This window comes from Scomber japonicus, chromosome 5 (genome assembly GCF_027409825.1).
Source record: "Scomber japonicus isolate fScoJap1 chromosome 5, fScoJap1.pri, whole genome shotgun sequence".
Lineage (NCBI taxonomy): Eukaryota > Metazoa > Chordata > Actinopteri > Scombriformes > Scombridae > Scomber > Scomber japonicus.
Genome location: NC_070582.1, coordinates 23,867,270 through 23,891,149, shown reverse-complemented (window position 1 = coordinate 23,891,149; position 23,880 = coordinate 23,867,270). Strand labels below are relative to the sequence as shown.

The following is a 23,880-nucleotide window of genomic DNA, read 5'->3' as shown; positions in this document are numbered from 1 at the left end:
AGGATTCATAAGAGTTTTGGGAGGTTTAAATGTCACTGCAGGCCAAACTGTAACCTTTGTGGTGTGTTCACTGCCGGCACATTATGATTGTCAACAGAGTCCTCTCTCCTTTAATGTTAGGGGCATTTGGAGGTGATGTTTTTAGTTATTTGAGAGGGTGATGGGTGTGTTGGAATTTCACGTTATCTGCTTTATTTTCTGCTCATGACACAGTCATTACGCAAGATGTGAAAATGACTATCTTGACTAGGAAAAAAAGAGGGGCTTTGTAGTTAGAGCTCAGATAATTCGCCAATATAGGTTTATTGCAGACATTTCTGTTTTAGCCAATAACTCAATATATTGCAATAGAAAAGGGCCAACATATGTTGCTGTTGCTGATGATGTAAGACAATTAAAACTATATGCATGATAATTAGATATTTAAAAACTCTTACATGTAAATGTTGGCCTCTCTGAACTTGTGATATTTGAGATTTTACAGTGCAACTTGGCCTCATCCATCTCTGTCTCCTCCCAGTGCGGACAAAGATAGAAGAGCTCATCATCTTTAATTGTGGGGTATTATGTGGAGTTGGGCTTTGCAGGAGATGAGAATAACACCAGAGTGCACTTTAGTTAATAGTTTAAAGGGTTAGTGGAATATGCCACTCAAAAATACTGGAAAAAAATAATCTGAAAAGAGGACAATCTAAACACAAGAGGAAATTATCACCAGAGTGATGAAAGTGAAATGTCTAGCATTGTTTGAGAAATTGCAACAGAGTGAGAAAAAGACAATATGTTCTGTTTAACAATATGACTCGTTCCCCACTTTTCTTTTTTTACACTACCTCGACAAAATCCTTATTTCCTTTTTATTTATTTATTTTCTACCTCAGCCTTTCTGCAATCTGTCTTTACTTTCAAGCAACATGTTTTATGAAATGTTACGCAGAGCATTAAATGTCCAGTATCAGAACTTTGTCAGATTTGTATTTCACTAAAAATTGATCTGATATTGAATGACCTCAAAATGTCGTACTGAAAGTGGTGTCAGTAGCTGAGATGGTAACGTATCAGGCATTTGGAGGTTATATACTGAGCAGCTGTTGGAAATGGGTCAAGAGATCAATAACAATGGACACTATTTGCTTATGCTAGTCTGTGTTGCTTTAAATAGTGTATGCCTAATGGTGTTCTTTAGCTTAAACCTTAATCCACCACAACCAAACACATCAACATCTATTAAATTTTTCCAGTATAGCTTCTTTAATGGTGGGAGGTTTTCTGTGCTGATCTGTAAACACCCAAAGTCTGGTCATCATGTCATGTGACAGTCCACCTAGCACTAATCAGGCAGGGATATTTAATGGTGTTGGTCTTTAAGCCTATCAACTAGAACTGCGGCTTTCCTCCACTGTGGATGACAAATGAGGCGAGAGTGATACTGAATGAAGGGAAAAGAAGGGTGGCGAGAGTGCAAAGAGCTGTTTGAATCACTTTCTGTGGGTGGTTTGTGTGTGTGTGTGTGTGTGTGTGTGTGTGTGTGTGTGTGTGTGTGTGTGTGTGTGTGTGTGTGTGTGTGTGTGTGTGTGTGTGTGTGTTTTAATATCACTGCTTTTTCTAGCAGGAAGACACAGCGACAGATGTCCCAACTTCCATGCTGTGCTGTGAGAAAATAGCATGTCCACACTGTATATGTGACCACCCGTGTCCCTGCTTTCAGTCCAGCTGTGGGCCTTTGCTACACGTTCTCCTCTCTCTCTCTCTCTCTCTCTCTCTCTCTCTTGCCTTATGTCCATTTTAATCCCTATTATCCACTTGTGAGAAATGCCCCAAAAATACTTCAGAAGAAAAGAGGCCAGGGTTTCACAGTGTCAGAAGAGGGGAATCTTCAGGTGTAAATGTGACTTTGTATATACCCATGCTCTCTTTCCAGCGACATGCTACTTCACTCAGAAAGTTAGCATAGCCATCAAGACAACATTTTCACCTGAGATAGGGAACCAATCACAGTACGGGGAGGCGGGCTCAAGACGATGACGCCCGTAGAGCGACTCTGTTTACATCCAGCATGGCGGCCATGGAGGTGCAGCTGTTCAAAGCAGCAGTAGATTGTGTGCTAAATAAATTGGAAGGCCAAGTTCACTTTGAAAATAAAACAAAAACTTGCACTACATGATTTTTCCTTCATGAAAAGGATGTGTTCGCTCTGCTCCCTACAGGCTCTGAATACCTCATCGTGTATTGTTGATATGATTGGCTGTAAGTTTGTCCAGTAGCGTACAGAAGCATTTGATCGACATTCGTTGATCCTGCCTCAAATACGAAAAAAATGAGCGGCTCCTCGCCAGATCCTTCCTCACTTGTAGTAGGGTCTAGCGTTAGCCAGACTAGTGTAAAGTCTGGTGATTTCTTTTTTTTTTGCCGTTACTTGAATTCATGACATTACAGTGACCGAAAACACAGGAAGAGAGAGCGTGACGACATGTGACAAAGAGGACGTTTCTAGTCAGAATCAAATCGATTAACGTCACTTCTTAAAGGCCTCAACCAGCAGAACACTCAGTGCATCTGCAGGTTTATCTATGTGCAGAGTCGGTCATGAGTGAAGTCAAAAATAAAGAATGATCGGCACTTAAGATATTTTAATACACACATCTGAGCATGTAAGAAGGAATAATTAATGATATGTCAGTCATATTGTGTCTATTTCAGCAACATTTTTCAGGTGCACCACACCTCTAAATACTGCAGCTCATGCAGACTGATGCTGTATTGAGTGAGCTCTGTGCAGTTGTCAAGTTAAGTTATAAAACAGAAAACTAAAATATGCAGTTCCTGCATACCTGCTGTTGCTCACAGCTAAAATATATTTGCTTAAAAAGTTACCAGCTGAACTGCATTGCTGGGGAAGCGGGATGTAGCATTGCCTGAAGGTTACAGATGAATTATGAAGGAACAAAAGCACACTAGCTGGGATTCAAGATTTTGTATTTTTGGGATCAGTGAAATCTTGACAGATATTAAATTGACAACAAATAGCTGCTTTGCATACATGCAAGTTGAACGATTCCACAAGTAGATCCTCATCTAGCTACTATGAGTGAGTTTTCCATTGTTTCACTTTTATTTTACAGGGTTATCTTTTCATTAAACAGTTTGGAACGTCAGATTTTTTTTTGATCAGTTCCTGTTTCCCATGCAGTGTTTCAAATGACGGGGGCTTCAAACTGAAAATGAAAGCTGTGGTTTGTTTGTGTGTAAATTTTACTGCCTCACTGTTTAATGCTTAACTGCACTCCCAGCCCATCTCATGTCTGATATGCTGCACTATGAATTCAGTACCAGTGACACCAAAAAAAAAAACAACAACTAAGCACAAATAAGCAAGAAAACAAAAACGGATCAAATCAAATGAGTGCCAGGAGACTAGACAACATGGAGGCAGGTTTGCTCTCACAGCCAGTAAAGTAGAGTCTTTGCCTGAATTGCTTAATACAAGGTGGAGATAGAGCACTAATGCCATCTCTTGGCAGGCTGTATTGCCAAAGAGTGTCACTTCACACTATAGCAGTCTTTAAAAACTTTGATTGCACTTGATTGTCAAGACAAGTGTGAAAACTCTTCCGTGAATCAAGCCAAGTAATTTTCAAAAAAAAAAAAAAACAACAACCCACAGAGCCCTGTGAACTGTTAGCTTGAATGTGACTGCACTTTACAGTGGAAGTGTCCTACTCCAGTGTTTGATAAGTGGCTCAGTGCCTATCCAGTTCCCCTGAGATGTGAATGCTTTCCCCAACATCTAGTGGGGGAATCTAGGCTAATACTGCTCCATATTGAATCTGTCTCTCTGCCCCCAGAGAGTAAACGCACTTTTAGCAGCCTCTGTTGTGCCAAGATTCCCTTCCCCTCCCTTGGTCTTACAGAGTTTTTTTTGTCTTACAGAGTTCTAACTTACTTTACAGCTGTAAGTTGGCCTTTATGTCTAAAAACAGGTTCCATTCTCGCAGAATGTCATATTTTTCCCAGGGAAAACTAATCTGTGAACAAAGCAGGGAAGTGCTGGCTTTTTTCTTTCTTTCAGTGTTATAATATGTTTTCAAGCTGTTTTTTAAAAGCTTTCACAACATGTATGTCACATTATAAAAGCCTCATTGCATCATTGTGAACTTTGTTACACCTGTCTGTGATTTGGACATTCATTGTGGCTCAGATTTAATGATAGCTCTGCTTTATGACAGGGTAGTGTCTGTAGACTGTAGTCATTTGTGTTGGTAGCACATTAATCTGGAGAAGCTGTTTCTCTTTTTTCTCATTACAAAAGTGAGAAAAATACAAATCTGAACTATTAAACTACATTTGTGACTTTTTACAATATTACTGGAAACTGGATATTTCCATTATGAGATCTTTACACAGATTGCAGAATGTTGGTAATGTAACTCATATATTGTGTCTTATAGTACTTGAACTGAGAACCGTTGCCTCTTCAGGTTTCTTCTTCTTAGTTTCTTTACTAAAATCCCACAATGCCTACTTCACACAATACTCAACAGTGTGTTTTTGACCTGATGCATGGGTTCAACTGGGGTCACTTGTGACAGCCTGGACTAGTCTATATATTGCAGTCTTTAATTTAATTTGGTACAAATGTTACTATAGTTGAACATGCAGTCTATGTTTTGCATTTCTATTCTTTGATTGTAAAAAAGAGTTTATCTTACTGTTCCTCCATCGTATGTCTCCGGCTCACCACACACAAGTACTCACACACCTACTCACAAATTTAGGGTCTGCGACCTAGTGACCCCTGACGTTTTCTTCTAGGCTGCAGGGTGGCCGGTGTGTGTATTTATAGAGCAGGTTTAACACCATAGATCCACTTCTCTTCTTTTTACAGCCAGCAGCGTCCGCAGCTTTCTCACAGCGCCTCTGCAATCAATATCCACCTCTCACTCGTCTCCAGCTTAATGTATGGAGCTGCTGAGTGTGTAAATGTTGCCAGCTTTAGTCAGTGCCCCGTGCTTCTGCTTTGTAGAATTTGTAGGTGCACAGAAACAGAAAATGAGATGAAATGTAAACACCACAGCACCACAAAACCGTCCAATGTGGAGAAAATATTAGTAGTTATTATAGTTTATGTCTGTGTCCTGGTTGTGTAAATGAAATACACATATTATTGAGTTATTATTATTGTTGTGTATTGATATTGTGCATATTTTGATTTGATGTCTGTCTGTATACTGATCAACAATAGTACTAGTTGGTTACAAGTATGTGGCGATGGCACATAAAGTCCTCGTCACTGTCTCCATCAGTTTTTAAAGCTGTTCCAGAGCGGTAGGCCTTACACAGAGATTTGGTCCAGTCCCTGAAAATGATTGGCACAGTGCACACCCCATGTCAAACGCTGATAATCTGCAGTCTCAAGGGATAAGCTGCTGTGTCTGTGTTGTAGGTTTTTGACATACAAACTGTTTTATTACGAAAGAGGTGTTGCTGAGAGGCTTGATTACGTCATGGTTCTAAAATCAGCCCGTTAAAGCCTCTTTGGAGGGTCATCACGGTGCTCCGTGCAGACTACGTCAGATTGGCTCTAATTTTTTGGCCCTGGCTGCTGATTTTTTTTCATGCCGTGGTGTGTCATAACCTACAGACAGATTTTTTGGTAACTATCAGTGTAATATCACAACTTTGTCACTTAAGAAAATGATATAATGTATCCACAGTGTCAGCATTGTATTTAAGCGTAGCCTCTGGTTAGCTAATAGAGTGGTCAGGTGAAGGGAGAAAGTAACACTATGTTAGATTACACTGAAAGTAAACTGGTAGCACTCAGGAGAAATTGTCTTTGCCAGTCACCTCCCAGAAAGCGCGCCTTAACCTTTTCGAGAGACCTCAGGTTTCATAGCACGGTTTCCATGACACAGGACCATCATCTGACTTAAGTCTTAAAGCGATACTCCACCCAAAATATAACATTTGTGTATTTTTCACCATCTATTATCGACAAGTGCTCGTAGAAGTGTTGCAGCTTTGACTTTTCCTTATAATAATGCCCATGGTCAGCTTGAATTATGTTGCTGACAATGGATTCCAGCAGTGACCAGGTGTTGCCCTGGAAATAAGTGTCAAAACGTCCATGGAAACTGCTGCAGCATTCATTTCTCCACTCTCCCTCCTTCCAGTGTTTGTGTCTCTGTGCCACCAGCACCCCCCCCTCTCCACTTCCGCTCTTTTGAACTTAGATAAACACATCTCGGTCTGATCTCTCTACTAAATGCACAGAGATGAAATTGATATCAAACAAACAAGTGGGGTTTTTGTTCTTAAATGTCAGAATATCCCTTTAATGATCACGACGCTCTTGTTGATGCAGCACTCCTTAAATTTTACTGATGGTTTTGACATTTAAGCTTCTTTAAGATGATTTGTCTGTGTCCTCTTTCAATAATGCTGATAATTCCCACACAGCTGGCTGTAGTTTATTGGCTGTCTTTTGGGAGAAAAAAGAAACATGTTCAGGAAGGTTAAGAGGGATTGCTACATCTATCTTGTTTGTCTGTGGTTAACAGCTCTGAAAAAACAGCTGCCAGATTGGAAGTTTTCTGTGTACCATCACAGCCTCAATAGACAGATAAAACTGTCTTCTGGTGCAACCATCAGGCCATACTAAAATACATCTCCTGATCCATCACCTACATAGATTTACTGTACAAATTCATGTCTTGAAGATGAAGTCTTTTTATTTTGGAGTTTTTGTATCTATTATTAATATTATAATAATATTATCTATTATTATTGTATCTGCCTTTAAAAACTAGTCTGTCATCCACCAAGTGTAAACTATACCTTTTTCAAGGCTGATGTGTGTCAGATTTCACACATTGTCCTAACTGCATTTAAGGATAAATCAATAATCCGTAATCCATGATATCCTGTGATGGAAAAAGGTAACCTTACCTACCCTTCCATATTGAGTGGAGCGGGTCGGTGGTCAATCTGAATGGGTCCAATGGGCGTTTCTTCCTGTTCATGGTAACGGAGGTCAGACACTGCCAGGCTTTGGTGACAGGCGTCTCTATTAGGGATGGAAACTTAATTAAACATTATTGATGTTAAAAGGTCATTAAACCAACTCCCAGGAGAGTGGAGAGTACTGAAGGTTAAATGTAGCTGGTATTTATCTAACATGCCATACCTGTCTCTTGTATGAAAGGGTTAAGACTGGACATCCAGTCAGCTTTCTTTGTTGACTGTAACAATTATTTTTCTCATGCTGCTTTGCAGTTGTGCTGCAGGTTTGTAACATTTAATGAACAAGTTAGTGATCACTGCCCAGTTTAAAAGGCCAGCCGCCCACAGCCTTAGTTAGTTTATGCGTGTTAGTGTGAGTGTTACTGTCACTATTCATTTTTCACATTTTGTTGATTATTATGTTGAATGTCTTGGGGTCTAAGTTAAGTAAAAGACCAGTGTGAATTGACTTCAAGTCTGTTTTGATAAATGAGCTCTGACTGTGCAGTAAAAAGTTCAGGTAATACTTAACAAAGCTGTGGTTAAGAAAGCAGTGTAGAGCTGTGACAATTCATCGATTAACAGAAAATTAACCCTGAAACCAGGGTGACACTTAACATTCACTAAAAGTGTGAGGTTTAAGTTGCACAGGACAAACACATCCAGTTAAATGTAAGAGATTGTGAGCTGTGTTGTTTACTTTGCTTTATAACAAATTATTCTCACATACATTATATTTGATTATATGTTTTTGTCTATCATTTGTGTCATATAATAAATAATTATTTGGGGGAAAGGGTCATTTTATGTTGGTACTGTTGACTGTTGGTCCCATGTTGCTGGTCCCCACACAGCAGCTGCTTGCCAGCTTAATTGTGCTGAACCAGAGTTATACGTAATGGCACAAGCGAGCCCCAGGGTAGAAGGGCATGTGATGAGCAGCAATTAGCCCCTGTAAGACATTTAAGTGCACTTATTGCTAAGTGCCCTTAGACCCAGTGCGATTCCTGTAAAGCCTAATGTGCTGCCATCATGAGAGGTCAGTGCTCACTTTCTTGTGTCCCTGTGATTTAGGCCTTTGACTTTTCTGTATTTAAGCAGGAAGGGTGATAACATTTATGGTCTATTTGTCTTAGTGCCCCAGCTTAACTGGACAAACAATCCATGTATAACTAAGAACAGGTAAATATCAGCCTCTATGATTAATTTGGATTAAAGCCTGTCAGATCCAGGAGCAGATGAAGGCAGGGCCCTATAAAATCCATTTTATCTGAGGGGTTAAGGCCCATTTATGCTCAACGTACGTACGAAAATGTGTACGTCCTTTTCAAACGGTGTTACCGTCACTGCTCACATACTTCCATGCGTCCTTTACGTTGGCATGGATGTTAACCAATGCATCCACCAGGGGGCTCAAAAAACTCAAAAACAAACATGGCGACTGTGGAGCAGCGATTGATAATATACCTCTTGCATAAAAGACAAAAACGATATGTGTAAAGTTTCTAAACAACTCGCACAACCTTTCCTCCATTCAACAAAGTTACATTGTTATTACTACTTCGTGTTTTGCTGGTGCTACGTATCGAGTAGTGACAGCAACACTGCCCCCACGGTTTCCGGTGGTACTGCTCTGTTTGGTTCGTATCCGTAAGCTTTATGGAAACGTGCAGAAATACAGACGAAATGAACGCGGAGCACGGATCTTATCCATATTTAACATTGAGCATAAATGGGCCTTTAGTGTCAAGTTTTCAAAGTTTTTTTTGTCGACGAAGACAGAGCCGTGGCCAGCTGCTTCACCATACTTACATTGTTTTGGGATGGGCTCAGTGTGTCGAGGGGGTTTGTTGTGCCGGCCAGATTTGCTTCCCTCTGTGCAATTTTCCCCAGACATACGTTCCTCTTCCACACAAATTTTCGGTGTTAAAAATAAATTCTGTTTTAATTGGCCAATTCGGCAATTCCGTCTGCAATTCCATGATCGCGGAAAAATCATAGGGCCCTATGAAGGTCTTTGTCTAAGCATTCATTAATTGAAAAGACTTACTCCCACAACAGACAATGACTTCATTTTTGACTTTTGGCAGGTCTTTTGGCAATTTGTACTTGAACTGCAGAGTCGTGTTTTGTTCTGTTTTGTTTTTCCTGCTGTACTGAAACCATACTGAACCATGACCCTCAAACTGAGATACAAACTGGACATTTTGTCTACTGTTACACCCCTAATTAATGGAGAGGGAAGTGGAAATGGCTACTGAAGAAAGCTTTTTGAGTTTTTGATATCAAAAGAAATCGAAGTATCTGCACACTTATTTCCATTGTACACACTTAATTGTCCAAGTTTTGGTGAACTAGGCAGTCAAAGATTGAGACAAACACGCAGGACAAATAGGCTATTCTCAGACTGCAGGTCCAAATCTGATTCTTTTGCTCCTACTTAATTCAGACCTGTTTTTTCCAGACAGTGTGAACAATTCACTAGACATCGACTTTGGTCACAAATATGCACTGTTTAGTCACTCAGTTAGTACAAACTGCGACAGAGGTATTCAGTGGAGTGACAGTGAGGTGTATTTGGGGTGTCACTCATGTACAAGCAAAACTTGAGGACTCATATTGTAACCGTTCTGTGTTTGAAAACATATAGAAAGAAACCATTGAACACAGCAATAGAAGAAGTTGGCTGCAGTGTCAGAGAAAAATGAAGAGCCTTAAAGCCAAGTTTAATGAAGCTGAAGACTCGAGGTAGTGAAGCGGTTTGGGCACCTGCCCATTTTTACAGTGAGCTTAACCATGTTTTGGGTGATAAACCCAGCTGTCAGCTGTGGCAGTGCAGCGGAAGAGGAGCCTGAAACTGCGTTGAGCAGAACAAGTTCAGCTGACGACCACGATATTGATGACAAGACAGGTAGGTTAACCAGCTGTCTGTCAGCTGTTGTAGCCATTTACCCCAGATAACATTACCTTCACTCTAATGTCAGTGCATAAAAGTTGTGTAGGCCTGTTAAGTGGTGTACATTTTGCCCAAATCTAATTAAGTCAGAATGATTAGTGACAGCACAATGCTATGGGTATGCAGTCAGTCACAAGTCTTCCTTATCCTAGTAGCAACTGTTACTCTGCATTTTGTGACCCATCAGATTCTGTGACCTGCAGTGTTGGAAGAATTACTCAGATGCGTTTACGTCACATACATGCGCCAGTACAGGGAAATAAACAAACATGTTGGATTATTTCCATGCATTGGACCTTCAAGCTGCTCTGGCAGCTCTAATAAACATACAGGAGTCTTTCCATGAAATGTACAGGATATGTACAGATAGTATTACTCAACAGAGAAGGATCTGTAATTACCTCTATCAAATTTTGGATGCACCAATTCGTCGGAGGCGACCCAGGCGGCTTTGGACGAGACCTGGGAGATCTAGTCGATGGTTGTGGAAGGAGTAGCTGATGAAAATGCGTGGCGTGAAAACTTCTGTATGTCCAAAGATCGGTTTATTGGTTTAAGTGAAGAACTTCAACCTTACATCAAGGGTGAAACTACCAACATGAGGGCACCTGTCGGAGTTTTGAAGAAGGTAGCTTGCACGTTATATTATTTAAGCGACGAGGGGCGCCTAAGGAAAACTGCCAACGCTTTCAGTTTATCCCGATCAACTGTGTCAGTTATCATCAGACAAACTTGCAAGGCCATAACTGACTACCTTGGTCCAAAGTACCTCCGGTTGCCATCTACTGTGCCCGAAGCTCGTTTCCGGATTCCTGAAGGATCATGGAATGCCCCAATGTTTGGAGGCAGTAGATGGGACTCATATCGACATTAAACAGCCAGCTGTCAATCCCATGGACTTCATTAACAGGAAAGGCAGATATTCCCTGAATGTCCAAGCGGTCTGCGACCACAAATATAGGTAGGCTAAATGTTTTCTGCTTTTTCTATAGCCCATGTAGGCTTCACTATATTGTTATTGTATACAAGTAAAGCACTCTGTATTTGTACAAATTTGAAAGGCTATTGGCGTGCCTCACAGATTCATTCGAGGAGCCCATACCTGTCTTTCTCTTAGGAGACCCTGCCTACCCCCTTCTCCCCTACCTCATGAATGAATATTCAAGTGGAGGCTCTACCCCATCAGAGCAGTATTTTGGACTTTGTTTGTGTAGGGCCCGTATGGTTATTGAATGCTCATTTGGTCGGCGCAAGGCAAGGTTTCCAGCCCTGAGACGGCCCATGGACATCAATCTCACCGACCTGCCAAGTGTCATCTACGCTTGCTTCGTTCTCCACAATTACTGTGAGGCCTGGAACGACACTGTGGATCCCTGTGTTGAGCAGGAGGCCATACAGTGTGACAGGGATCTGCAGCCTCCCACACAAACAAACACCTACCTGACCGACTGCAATGAGGGAGGTGGAAAGAGAGTGAGGAGAATCCTCACTAAATACCTTGACCCCTAATGGCATTTGAAGACTGTGCATAGGTGGACAGTGTCCAAGGTGGCTGACTACTGGCTGTACATTCTCTACAGCAAGGTGAACACTGCACTTTGTAATACACTGTATAGATCAGTATACCTACTTTATATTCACATACAGTATAGCATTATTTACATTAGGACTTTTTCAGTTAAACTAACAAGCACCTTGTTCCCTTATTAGTTCATCTGTAGTTGATCCTCATTATCAAAATGTTTAAGCTCAGGTGTGTTGCAACATCAGCTTGTTCAGGCTTTTATTGCAATAGTCAAAACTCAAAAAACAAACAAGGCAATGAATAATAAAGTGCCATATTAACCAAAACACGGAGTCTCAATCTTTTTTTACTCCAGGGCAAACCTAGTCATACTTACAGAACAGACCCTGGTAAATATGGTTAACAGAGGTTACGCATCTAAATGATGTAAACATGAAATTCTTTTGTAAAGTTATCCTAACATGCATCATACTTTGTAGCCCATATCACTTTGTAGCCCACTAGTGGGCCTCTGCCTGGTAGTGAGAAAGAATTAACTTAAAGTGCTTGAACAGTAAAACTAGGCAGGTACTGAACAAAAACAGTGCAACAAAATGTAAACAAATTGAACTCAGTTTTCCTACCAAGACACAAGATCAAGGTCTACTGTAGGAGGATTGATGTGCAGGGCCCATCTGCTGAACTGTGTGTGAATGTGCTGGGGCCATGGTAGGTGGTGTGTATGAATGTGCGGAGGCCATGGGTGGTGGTGTGTATGAATGTGCCGGAGCCATGGGTGGTGGTGTGTATGACTGTGCTGGGGCCATGGGTGGTGGTGTGTATGAATGTGCGGAGCCCATGGGTGGGGTGTGAGTGAATGTGCTGGCGCTGTGTAGTACTGCATAGGTGGGGCACAGTTTACTTGAGGTTGACATAAGTGTCTCACAAGGACATCAAAACTCTTGCTCATTCTGACATGAGCCTATGCAATTGTGTCCAGCCTTGCACTGTTGCTTCTCTCAGCTTTCTCCATTATATCTGCAATCTTCCTCTTTATGTCGAGGTCGGTGTGCACTGGATCCACACAAAGTTTTTTCTGGAGCCTTTTGCTTCTATGGCCATCGAGCCTTGCCTTGAAAAGAGAAGAGAAAAAGTAACATTCATTAGCTGATGACTGTGTTGGGATTGACAGTGAAAGTAGAAATACAGATGCTTAAATACTCCAGTAAAAGTAGAAGTCCTACTTCTACATTTCCACTTATGGAAGTACAAAAGCAGGCCTAATTGCCTTCAGATGTAAGGTAGTGTCTTGCAAAAGACTCAACAAGGTACAGTAGTCGTGAATATAACAACATATGTAACATCATCCTCTAAAGCCTTGCTTATTAAAACAAATACATGCTCTGTCATGTTTGATGTCAAGTAACCTTGAATGAATTTTGACAGGGGTTTCCCCCAAAAGGAACAAAGTAGATACAGGAACTTGATTACAATATTTAAGTGTACTCCACAGGTCTTAGGTCTAACCATAGACAGTCTATGGGTCTAACAGGCTGAACAATACCTGAAGTAGGCCTCTTCGTCTCTGGAGTGGGGTCTGGGTACTTGGGATCTGGGGGCTGACACTTTCTTCAGTTTGATCAGATATGACGCTCAATTCACTGCAAGAGTCCACAGTGTCGCCGTTGACCTCGGCAGTCTTGATACCATTCTCCAAAGAGGTGGTGCCTTGCGACCCACCCCATATGTCGTTACACAAATCAAAAAATAGTGTGATAACTCGCCCATGGCCACTCCTGCGTTGCGTATTCACGGCATCCCTGTACTTCGTCCTAATGGCTTTAAGTTTGGATGAAATTTGTGTTTTAGTGATCTCGTCAGTTGCATGTGGATAGGCAGTTCCTCTCGGTTGGTCGTCTGGGGAGTAGGATACTGCTCTATGAATGCAGTCCGTATATCTGTGTATTTTGTCTGGCAGGACTCCCAGTTCACGCATTGTTGCGCCTTTTGTTGCTTTGTAGTCTAGTGTAACCTGAAGCAATAATTCCACTTCTTCGTCTGACCAGACGAAATTCTTATTACCGGTGGTAGCCATGTTTTGGTTTTCGCGGCGCACATTAGAGAAGAAGGAAGATTCTACGCATGCGCTCAGACATGGCGGTGTTGTGTGATAGATACACTGTCACAGCACCACCTAGCCACCTGGCATGCATACCCAATCGAATTCCACACACTTTTGCGTCACCGTATGCACGCATATTTCCTCCTGAAAACGCTTGTCTAAACGTGGAATAAAAAGTGAAGACGCAACACCACTTTTGCGTCTCCTGTTCAGACCATCATTATGTAAACGTAGCCATAAAGACCTTTTACATTGTGGTATTGATGCTTCTTCAAACCCTGAAGGTCACAGAAAATGATGAGTCATCAAATACGTTTTAGATCAGGAACTGTTGAATGTGATCTTCAGTTTACTAGGTATTATGATCTACTTACAAAGTATAGGACTGGTTGCTCAGATATGGGTTGGGCCTGGACTTTGACTCTATGGAGGTCTCCAATGAAAGGCTTAATTCATGTCCAACCAACCCATACTTTATTTACCACAGGATGTCTGAGGATTTTAAAACATTGTGTAGAATCAATTACATTATAGTATTATAATAAGACCTCTTCGTTCCTTGGAAGTAAAAGACCCTTAGTTGTTTTGATCTAGCTTTTGTTTAATCATTAGTTAACTGTTGATTGCTTAACTGGATGGTTAGCCAATAAATACATGACTGTTTAGTACACTGTATTCTGTACTGACAATACTGTATTATCTCATTACTGTTCAGTATTACTACAAACCTTTCTCTTTCTACTTGGCTTTACCCTCCATTGTTAGCCTAATTATTTTATGTATATTCATTATTCTTGTGATTCTGCTACAATCGCTTTTAACAAACACCTGTTCCTCTTTCTTACAGCTACATCTACCAAGAGCAGGAAAAGAAAGACCAAAATGCAAACACTTGAAGTCTTTGCTGTGAAGACTATGTGATATCAACACAGATGAAACTAAGCTTCACTTGAGCTCAAATGTTTATGAGCTCAAAATGTTCCCAATGTTCACACAGTTCCTTGGAAGGTCAAACCACTCCTCATATTCACTTTTTTATCAGGCACTAGTCCAGCCTCTACACCTTTACAACCCATGGTCACCACCTGTTGCCTCAACATTCTTTCCACAACTTTATCCGTTCTGCATGGCTTCACCTCAGTCTCCGCCATTTAACGACGACACAACCAACCAGCCACTATCCCTCCTGTAAGATCTAGCTCAACCAGGCCTCGGCACATCCACTGTTCTACCTTTTTCTAGAGGATGAGTAAACCTTAATAGTACACCTGACGAAAGTCTGACAGACTGAAACGTTGTAATAAATATTTGAACAGCAAGTGAGACAGTGTGTGGGAGTTCTTTTCATTGTTTTCAAGTTGCACCTTCATTCGGCACAAAATTCATGTGTGCAAATATTTAATTTTAAAAATTGAAAAAAAGCAATTGAAAAATAGTTTTTTCTAAACATTGCTCACAATTTTTATGTTGATAGTTTACATTAACCCTGCACAGTTGAAAATGTCACTATGATAGGATAATAGAAATAATTTTATTTGGAATATTTAGTGAATTACACTTTCTTCACAACAAAACAAGTTTTTTATCAATTGCATTGAAAATATTTAACACTTTGTGAATGTTAATCAATACATATCACAGTGTGTGAATGTGATTTGTAACCTACTGTCTTCAGCAGCAAATATGGGAATATGACTTGTCAATCGCTCTAGCGCACTGTGGGGGAACCCCATCTTGTTCAGAAGCCTTGTATTAAGCTACCTCTTCTTGATGTCCCTTAATGTGGTCAGGCCTGAGGACATGGCGCATGGCCTAGCAAAACTTGTGGATAATCAGGCAAATGGAGGCTTTCGCAATTCTAAACATGTTAGACAATGTGTGGTAACTCACCCCTTTTCCCAGCTAATACAACTGCACTCCTATGTGCTTTCTCAGGGAGATGGGTAGCCTGAACGGAGTGTATTGCTGACAAATGTGGTCAAAAGTAGCCCATAACATCCTAAAATTTTAGGTGAATCTGTTTCATTAAGTCATTATTCACACATTGATTCCCTTAATTGAGCCAGAGACACAACTGTAAATCAGTTGGCAGAATGTGGCCTTGACTCTTCCTAAGAGTCAGTCTTATCTCTTGGTAGGAAAGTTGGCAAGCTCACTGTTCAGATGTAAATGTTACATAGTTTGTTTGGGGAGAAGCATTGAGAGCACACTTCCACGTAGAAGTGTTTCACCCATCATTACCATGTAGTTTTTTAGTGTGCAGGAGGTTTGGCTAATCTTTCCATTGCTCAATTTTATTCGGCCCAGGTATATGAATCTACTATTAATAGAAATTGACAGTTAAAGACTTCAGCTAACCCATCAGTCGCTACAGTGACTGATAGTGTTGTACATCAGCTGTCACAGTGACCATTTGTTTCTGTCTCAAATTGATTTTGTGCATTTTTCATGCCATCTGTGTGCTTCACTGTACCTGAGGATACATTTAAACAGCAGGTTGTAAAACTGCCCAGTTTAACCATTGGTTTCCTATTGCTGGAGCCATTACAGCATGCGCTAAAGATCTATTTGAGGGGGACTCTCCATTAAGGAGTTTTAAATTATATTTTAATGGTTACTTGGTGAGATGAACAGCATAGTACAGAACACAGCCTCTCAATGTCAGTTTCACTTTTTAATGGCATGTAGTTTACTTATCTGCACAGTAAATTGGTCCCCAGAATTGATACATGAACATCTGGTCTTGAGTGACAAAATGTAGGACAGCTAGGATTGTATAAGAGGACATGGTGTAGTCCTGGATCCCTTCCATCAAAACCATGCCACATTCTGGGTCACAGCATCTTCCTCTGCCCTTCACTCTTTTTACATGCATCTTTTACACACGCCATACAGTATGTTCATACATATTCTACTATTTTGTTGGACAAAGTAAATACATAATTAAATAATAATAATTATTATTAATAATTATACATCATTTAAATTAATATGGATGTTTTGCTTTATTTTAAGTATGCCATGGCCCTTGCTGTCCATTTTAAATTAGCTCCCTCTTTCCTCAACTCTACATCGTTCAGTTTTCTTCTAGTTGCTGTCTGTCTGTTGCTGTTTGGCTCCCATCTCCTCCACACAACCTCCTCCTTTTGTCTGTGTCCCTCAAGCACTGTCAGCTCAGGGATTCTCTCTCAGTTCACTTCTTATTTAGGTTAGAGGTACTCAAGTGTTATGGCTTGCTCCTTTGCTCAGCCATAGGATTTAAAGGCACAGATTCCGCCCCGCCGCCCAGCCCATTTTACACTCACTGGTTTGCCATTAACTGGGGTATTAACCTCAGATATCCATGCCAAGCCACTTTTGTACTGCTGAAAATATGCTGAAATATATGCAGGATTCATATAGTTAGTTTAAACCTTGGTAAAGTCTGGGAATTGGCAGTTGGAATGTATGATTTGTTTCCAGTTTGTTTAGTTCTCCCACCTGTGAAGTGGTAATGATCCAGTAGAAATATCTGTGTTTAATGGTCTTGGTAAAATGTCATAGAGACAAACCTCTACTGTTTATTCAGGCCTGTGTTATTGAGGTGGGATAGTGGTGGGAATGATATTATACAGTATTTGTGTATCTGTGTTTGTGTGTGTATGCAAGCAGCTGCATACATGGACATGTGTGTTATTTTCTTTTGGTTTTTATGCCTCAGTGGTGCCAACAGCCGTTACCGGAGGCATTATGTTTTCGGGTTGCTTGTCTGTCTGTACATGCCATACTTGTGAACATGAATGCCTCAAGGGAATTTCTTCAAATTTGCATCAAATGTCCACTTGGACTCAAGGATGAACCAGAATTTGGTGGTCAAAGTTCACTGTGACCTCACAAAACATGTTTTCATTATAACTCAAGAATTCATGTTAATTATGACAAAGTTTCACACAGATGCCTAATATGATAAAATGATGAAGTGATGACAGCTTATATTCTAAAGGTCATCTTCACTGTATCATGATGTTCTGCAAAAAAACAGTTATTCAACACCATAACTCAGGAACTCATATTTTATATTTGGTTGGATACTGAATTGGTGACATTAATCTTGGGTCCCCACCATGAAACTGTGGTGATTGTGGAGATCTTCTGTGCTGTCGGGTTGAAGATTTGTCCACTTTTTAGAATTTGTAGCTTCTTTGTATTTTGTTTTCCCACAGTGTTTGTATGAGTCCACCCTCTTTACTTCCTCTCTCTGGATGACAACAAGGACAGGGGGCCTCCTGTTCCTCTAGTACTTCACCACAAATTCACTGGTTTTGCTGATATTGAACTTAAGATGATTTTTGTTGCACCACGTGACAAAACACTCTCGCACTACTGTCTACGTGAAGACAGCATGTTTTTTATGGGAAACTATCACTGGACTGATACATGCCTGTACCTTAATACCTTTTATTCAATTCTTTCAATGTCTTCACTGCAAATATAAGTCTGGACAGACATGGATGCAAACTGCAATTTGACTGGTTGGCAGGGACATAAAACCATGAGGCGGTATTTTCAGTTGGATTTGTGGCTTATCACACATCCCAGCTGTTGGAGAATGCATTGTTCTCTGCTCTGGCAGGATTGAGAGGCATTTCAAGAGAAAACAGAAGTAAAACCAGAATGGGGTGTTGAAAACACAATTTTTTAGCTCTTAACAATACATGCCTAGCACAAACAATTACAATGAGTGTCAAATTTTTCAACTTAAATGGGAAGTGGGAGTGTTTAAATTGGAGATCACACTGTCGACAGAGTCCTGCTCTCTCGGTGCTGAAATCCCATCCTAACAGGATGTGTATTTGATTATTGTGGTTGCCCTCCACATGTGTGAATGCATGTGAATGCTTGAGTATGGTTAGCTGTAACTGCTGCTGTGTTTCTGTTGACTCAGTAAACACAAACTGAACAGAGCATTTCTTTCCATTAAAAAAACACTAAGACTGCTGCTGGCTATACTGTAACCATCAATGGTCTTTTTTTAATTATATTTTTTCATTGGGTTAAATCCATAATAGAAAGACCAAGTAGTTATGTTGCCCCAATTCTACATTAGTGGAAGACTAGCTGTAATTAACTGACCCAGAGAGACGTTAGCAGCTCCCAAATAGGACTGGGTATGGTGGGGTGGGATGGGGTGGGGCTCCACCCTCTCTAGCACAGTGGTGTGACCAGGAGGTGCATGGGAAGGAGGGACACAGTTTGTGAAGCAGTTTATGTGTTTGTATGAGAGTTGAAGTGAAACCTTACTCTTACTTTTTTTATTTATTATCTCTGCAGGTGAGGCAGGCTACTCCAACAAAGGCTTCTGGATGTGGTGTCTCCTGCGGCTCAGGTGAAAGGTAAGCTGAGCTCTCACCGTTTAATGTCTTAATAATGCATACGCTCAGGTAAATTGGCTGGCTATTTGTTTTAGCTTCAGTTAAGCGAATGGTTTTGTGCCATTCACATGCAACAGTGCAAAGTAATGTGTGCTTGTATTGGTGTGCCTGTTTAATTTGTGATCCAGTTTTCTCTCAGGCGTCAGTCTCCTCTCAAAATTTGACATGAATGCAAACACATTTTTACCCAGAGTTGCCAGAAGGGATAACTCACTTTTTTTCAACAGAATAGAGAATTAGGGCATGTCTCTTAAGGTGTGAAGTGGATCTACTTTCTGTTTTATGGCAGGTTGTATCATTTACTTTTTTCCTACAGCTATTTGATCTCAGTATCAGTAATTGCCTCAAAGCTTACATCTGTGTTTTGGTGACTTCTGCATACATGAGCAACTGTGTCAGTGCTGCAAAGTTGGAGTGCTGTGCAGCCCTGAAAGAAGAGAAAATGTTTGACAGAACTGAGATCAGCAGCTTATAGGGTGTGTCAGATTCATTTGGGTTAGAAGGGAGTAAATGTTTGGGGTTGCACAAGGACATTTGGCTACAGAAGGATACTTCAGAGAGACACAAAGTCCTATAACCGGCAGTTTGCCTGAGTACATGTTGATCTTTCATACTGCGTTAAAGTGTAATGACTAGGTTCTGTTTCTTTTTTCAGCCTACCATCCTGTGTGTATTTTTGTGTCTTCTGGATGGATAAGTCTACCATAGTCTGTATGCATGTCGGTTAGTTGTATAAACAGTACATGAGACAGTCAGCTGTAGAACACATCTGTCCACTGGTTGAAAAGATGGAAACCAGGTCATTTTAATACACTAATAAGCAGACACATATTCAAATAAAGTAAACACACTTACTGTAAAACTGTATGTTTGGTGTCACAATAAATGTCACAATAAATTTACCATCTCTGCTTCTGGTTTCCTGAAATTGTCTTCATGTTATTTCAGTCAGAAGTCTCGCTTTGCTTTTTCTTATAGCTACAAGAAGGTAGCTCTGTTGTAGCCATGAAAAACATCATTTGCCGCTCATATCAGTCAGGAAATGTTTGAGTTCGGCCTTGCCCAAGCTATTTATCTTGGCATGTGTTTGCAGCAGGAAGAAATATGAGATTTAACAGCAAGTTACACATTAACTAAGTAAAATGTCTCAACCTGTCCTCAGCAGCTCACACCCAGGCCACCCATATCTTGTTTTTGCCCGCCATAAAAGCCACACAATGTCAGAGTATCTGATTTACTGTGATGTAAAAATAATTGTAATAAATACTTTATAGTTCATGTCTCTAGTTTCTGTTGACTGACTGATAGTGAACTGTCAGCATTGTTGTGTCCATTTACTGGGCATTGACTTTAAAAAGTGAATGTACTGTTGGTCAACAGATTTGGCCAGATAATAGAAGAGTGTAGTGAGCCTGTATTTACTATGACTTACTTTTAAAAAGCTGTAGAGAGGGACAGCATGGTAAATACTTATATGGGAAATTATGTCAATAGCACCACTGCTCTCCTTTCCATATGTAGTCTTTCTTTAGGGTCTAATGTTTATCATTTAAACAGTATGACTTGGTTTGCAGTAGCAGTAGCATTTCAGAGCAGGGATGCAGTCAGAGGAATAGGATGGCACAACAAGATGTATAGGTCGTACCCTGAATTAGCAGCCTGTAATTTGTTTTTACTTAATGTTAGCCTGTAGCCAGACCCTGAAAGATGAATTATATGTTTAGGGCCTGACCTTGAAATAACAAATCTAAAGGAAAAGTACGTCCAAATTGGATGTCAGGCCAAATAAATCACAGGAAGTGTTAGTAATGCTAAATAGCTTCCACAAAGGGTATTGTATTCAAAGAAAATAGGGTATCCAGCAGTGTCTTTTGATCAGCAAAGCAAAGTGTAATTTAATTAGATCAACCCTGAAGGAGACAGAGAGACATTTATGTTTTATGTATTGTGTTCCTGAGGGTTGGAGAGTAGACTTGGTGTTTGATCTTAGACTCTCACTGTGTATAAGTGACATGCAGAAAGCTGTCTTATTGTCTCTGAAACAGCAGAATGGCAGCTAAAAATAACACTACAAAAAACATGGATCTTCATTGTATTAGGGTGGCAGTAGAAGTCTAAGTGGTTCAGATTTAAGACCTTGATTAATACAACTGAAATTGTATGCATGGTTAGATAATACAAGACATTTAATGTCATTTGTTTGATCTGACTTTTTAAAGAACAACAAGTGGCATCTTTAGTAGAGCCATTACTATGTGTCAAAATCATTATCTCCTGTCTACCTTAATGTGTTGTTGCAATTAGCACTGGTTGGGTTAAAGAGTGTGTATTTGAAAAGCCTGGGAGGTGCTGCAGTGTGTCTGTCAGTGTGAGACTGACGGAGGGACAGAAAGAGGGCAGGTGGTAGATAAGGAACGAGGGAGTGTTGACAGGCTGTGGGAAGTGTTGAGCTGTTGACCAAAGCCTTAATTATCATTAGCTAATCAGCCCTGGTGGACAAGAAGAGAATGAAGTGAAAGTGCAGGCCAATGATAAAATTCCTATTAGCAGACAGACACAGCCAAAAATTCACTTAACTAAAAGAACGCCTTTTCTGTCTGTAAGTGACGTTGCAGTCCTGCTACTTTGATCCCTGTTGATTACAGTGTTGTAAATGCTATCAATCAAATCAAATTAAAAAGCTGCTAAAGAACTACAACGTGCACTATTAACACCATTTGTTAACATTTCAGAGATGTAATCCTGGCTAAACTTATGTTCATATGACAAACTTTATAAAGTGCTTTGATCAGTTTTGAGCATTTTTACTAACATTTCAGCACATTCTTAATCAGGATAAAATGCTGGACAAACAAAAAAGATGATTTTGTTAATGCAGGAGTGCAGCACAGTGGCTATTATAACATTAGATCTATAGAGAAAGTCTCATTACATTACGCTAATTTAGCTACTGGGGTGGTTAGTGACACGACTATCAAGTATCTGGTAGGACAAATGGCAGAGCTTGCTCTCCTAGCAGGTTGACCTAGTTGCTTACCATTAAATGTTTTAAAAAATCATGAGCAAGTCTTGCTGTGGCAGTATCTATTCATCTCGTGTGTGAGAGCATCCACTAGTCCAACACAGAGTGGTAAGCCAGCTTTCCTCTTTTTTTAAGAGTTTCTTTTTTCCCAAATAAGAGAAGTTGGCAGTTTATAGAAGTGGGGTGAAGTTCTCTCTCTCATCGTTACTTGCTGGGAAGAGGAGCTGGAGGAGCCGTGTATGCTGAGATTAGAGGGAGGAGAGGAGAAGCTCATTGATCTCACCTAGGATTTCAGTTTTCTGAAGATGGGTTCAGCTAATGCAGTTGCAAGTGAAGACTGATCAAAACTTCTGCTTGTATGATGCACTCACCTACAGATGCCCTTAAAGTATTCTTAGCAGCAGTTTAGTTGGAAGAAGGCAATAAAAAACTTGAACATTATGAAAAGGTAAAATGTTTTTTGCCTGTTATTTTATTTAAAGAGTGTCAAATTTAAATAAAACATGTCTGATAGACATAAGATAAAGGACAGAGGGAGGATGGATTCAAAGTGTGTTGACTGAAGCAATTACAGTGACTGACCGACTGGCTAAGGTTGAATTATTGGTCAGTCACTGTTTATGATTGTGATAATGCAGGACCAAGCTCAAAGAAAAGTTCCTCATTATTTCCACAAATTTCACATCAAATTGCATTTGATTTCCACAGACAGTTGAAATATACTAAAGATGTAAGTTGTCTGTATGTGCTAAATGTGGCTGTGTGTAGAGTTGTGTGTCAGTATATGCAATTAATGAATTCATCCTTTCAGGCAGCAGCCTACTCCTGCTATACACATGCATGTACAACAATCAGTCAGCATGTTTCAACTAGTTTTTAAAGTACTAAATGATATAAATAATAAATTCAGATGGAAAAAAACAACTGTTTTTAGAAATGTAGTTGCGGGGGGGGGGGGGGGGGGGGGGGCGGTGGAGATAAAATAGAGCTAGTACATAAAAAGGTGTCAGGTTGGTTGTGTGGGCACACTTTATTCAACACTGTACAAATACTGAACAAAACTAAACTAAATGTACTGTCTAAAAATAGTGGAGGATCACAGGTGTAAAGAAGGTTCCCCTTTGCTCCCTGACCACAGTCTGGAGGCTGAAGCAGATCGTTACAGAAGTAGCAGTCGATTATACAAGTATGTGTTAAAATGAAACATCCAGCTGATGGAATAATGCCATAAAAGTGTTATTCAAATGTTTTTTTTTTAAATAGTGGCAATAGAGTCTCTCTGATTTTTCTTCTAAAGTCTTAATGAATGTTGAATATTATTCAGCATTAATTAACAATGTATGTATATTGTTCAGTATAAAAAACTAATGAGGATAGACAATCTTGTGCAAAGGTGTGTTTAAGGTATCATTTGAATTAATTGTTGTTAAAGGTAAATGTTTCTTAATGTAACAGTTAATCAGACTGTAGGTGATATTGCCCAACTTTACTGTGTAGGTGTTTGACAGCTCAGACTAAAACAGATCAATTTGACAAATGACAAAATGCCAAAATCAAATTTAATTTTAGATAAGCTGTAAGTGATGACTCATTAATATTTGGCAGCTGATCATTGATTAAATGGGATATTACAATCTGAGGAGTCAGTAATGGGCTCCGCGCCTCTGCCTCCTACTGGGCTGCCCTTTGCTTTAGAATCGTTAATTAAAGTCATTTATTTCACACCTTGTCATCTATTATGTCTTGCTAAATGACCATCCCTCTGTCCAGTCAGGATAAGCAGCCTGCAGGTCTCTGCTGGCAGATGTTCTCCTCCCTGCCCCTCACACCTCCTGTATCCAGCAGACAGACAGATGAGCTCTT

General features: G+C 40.2%; 1 protein-coding gene across 1 annotated transcript in view; it reads left to right on the top strand.

The window, feature by feature from the left end:
- Nucleotides 1-23,880, top strand: part of osbpl5 (oxysterol binding protein-like 5) — a 50,160-nt gene that overhangs the window by 927 nt on the left and 25,353 nt on the right. Inside the window, exon 2 of the mRNA XM_053319539.1 lies at nt 18,895-18,956. The gene's annotated coding sequence lies outside the window, so the exon portion shown is untranslated. The remainder of the gene's footprint in view (nt 1-18,894; nt 18,957-23,880) is intronic.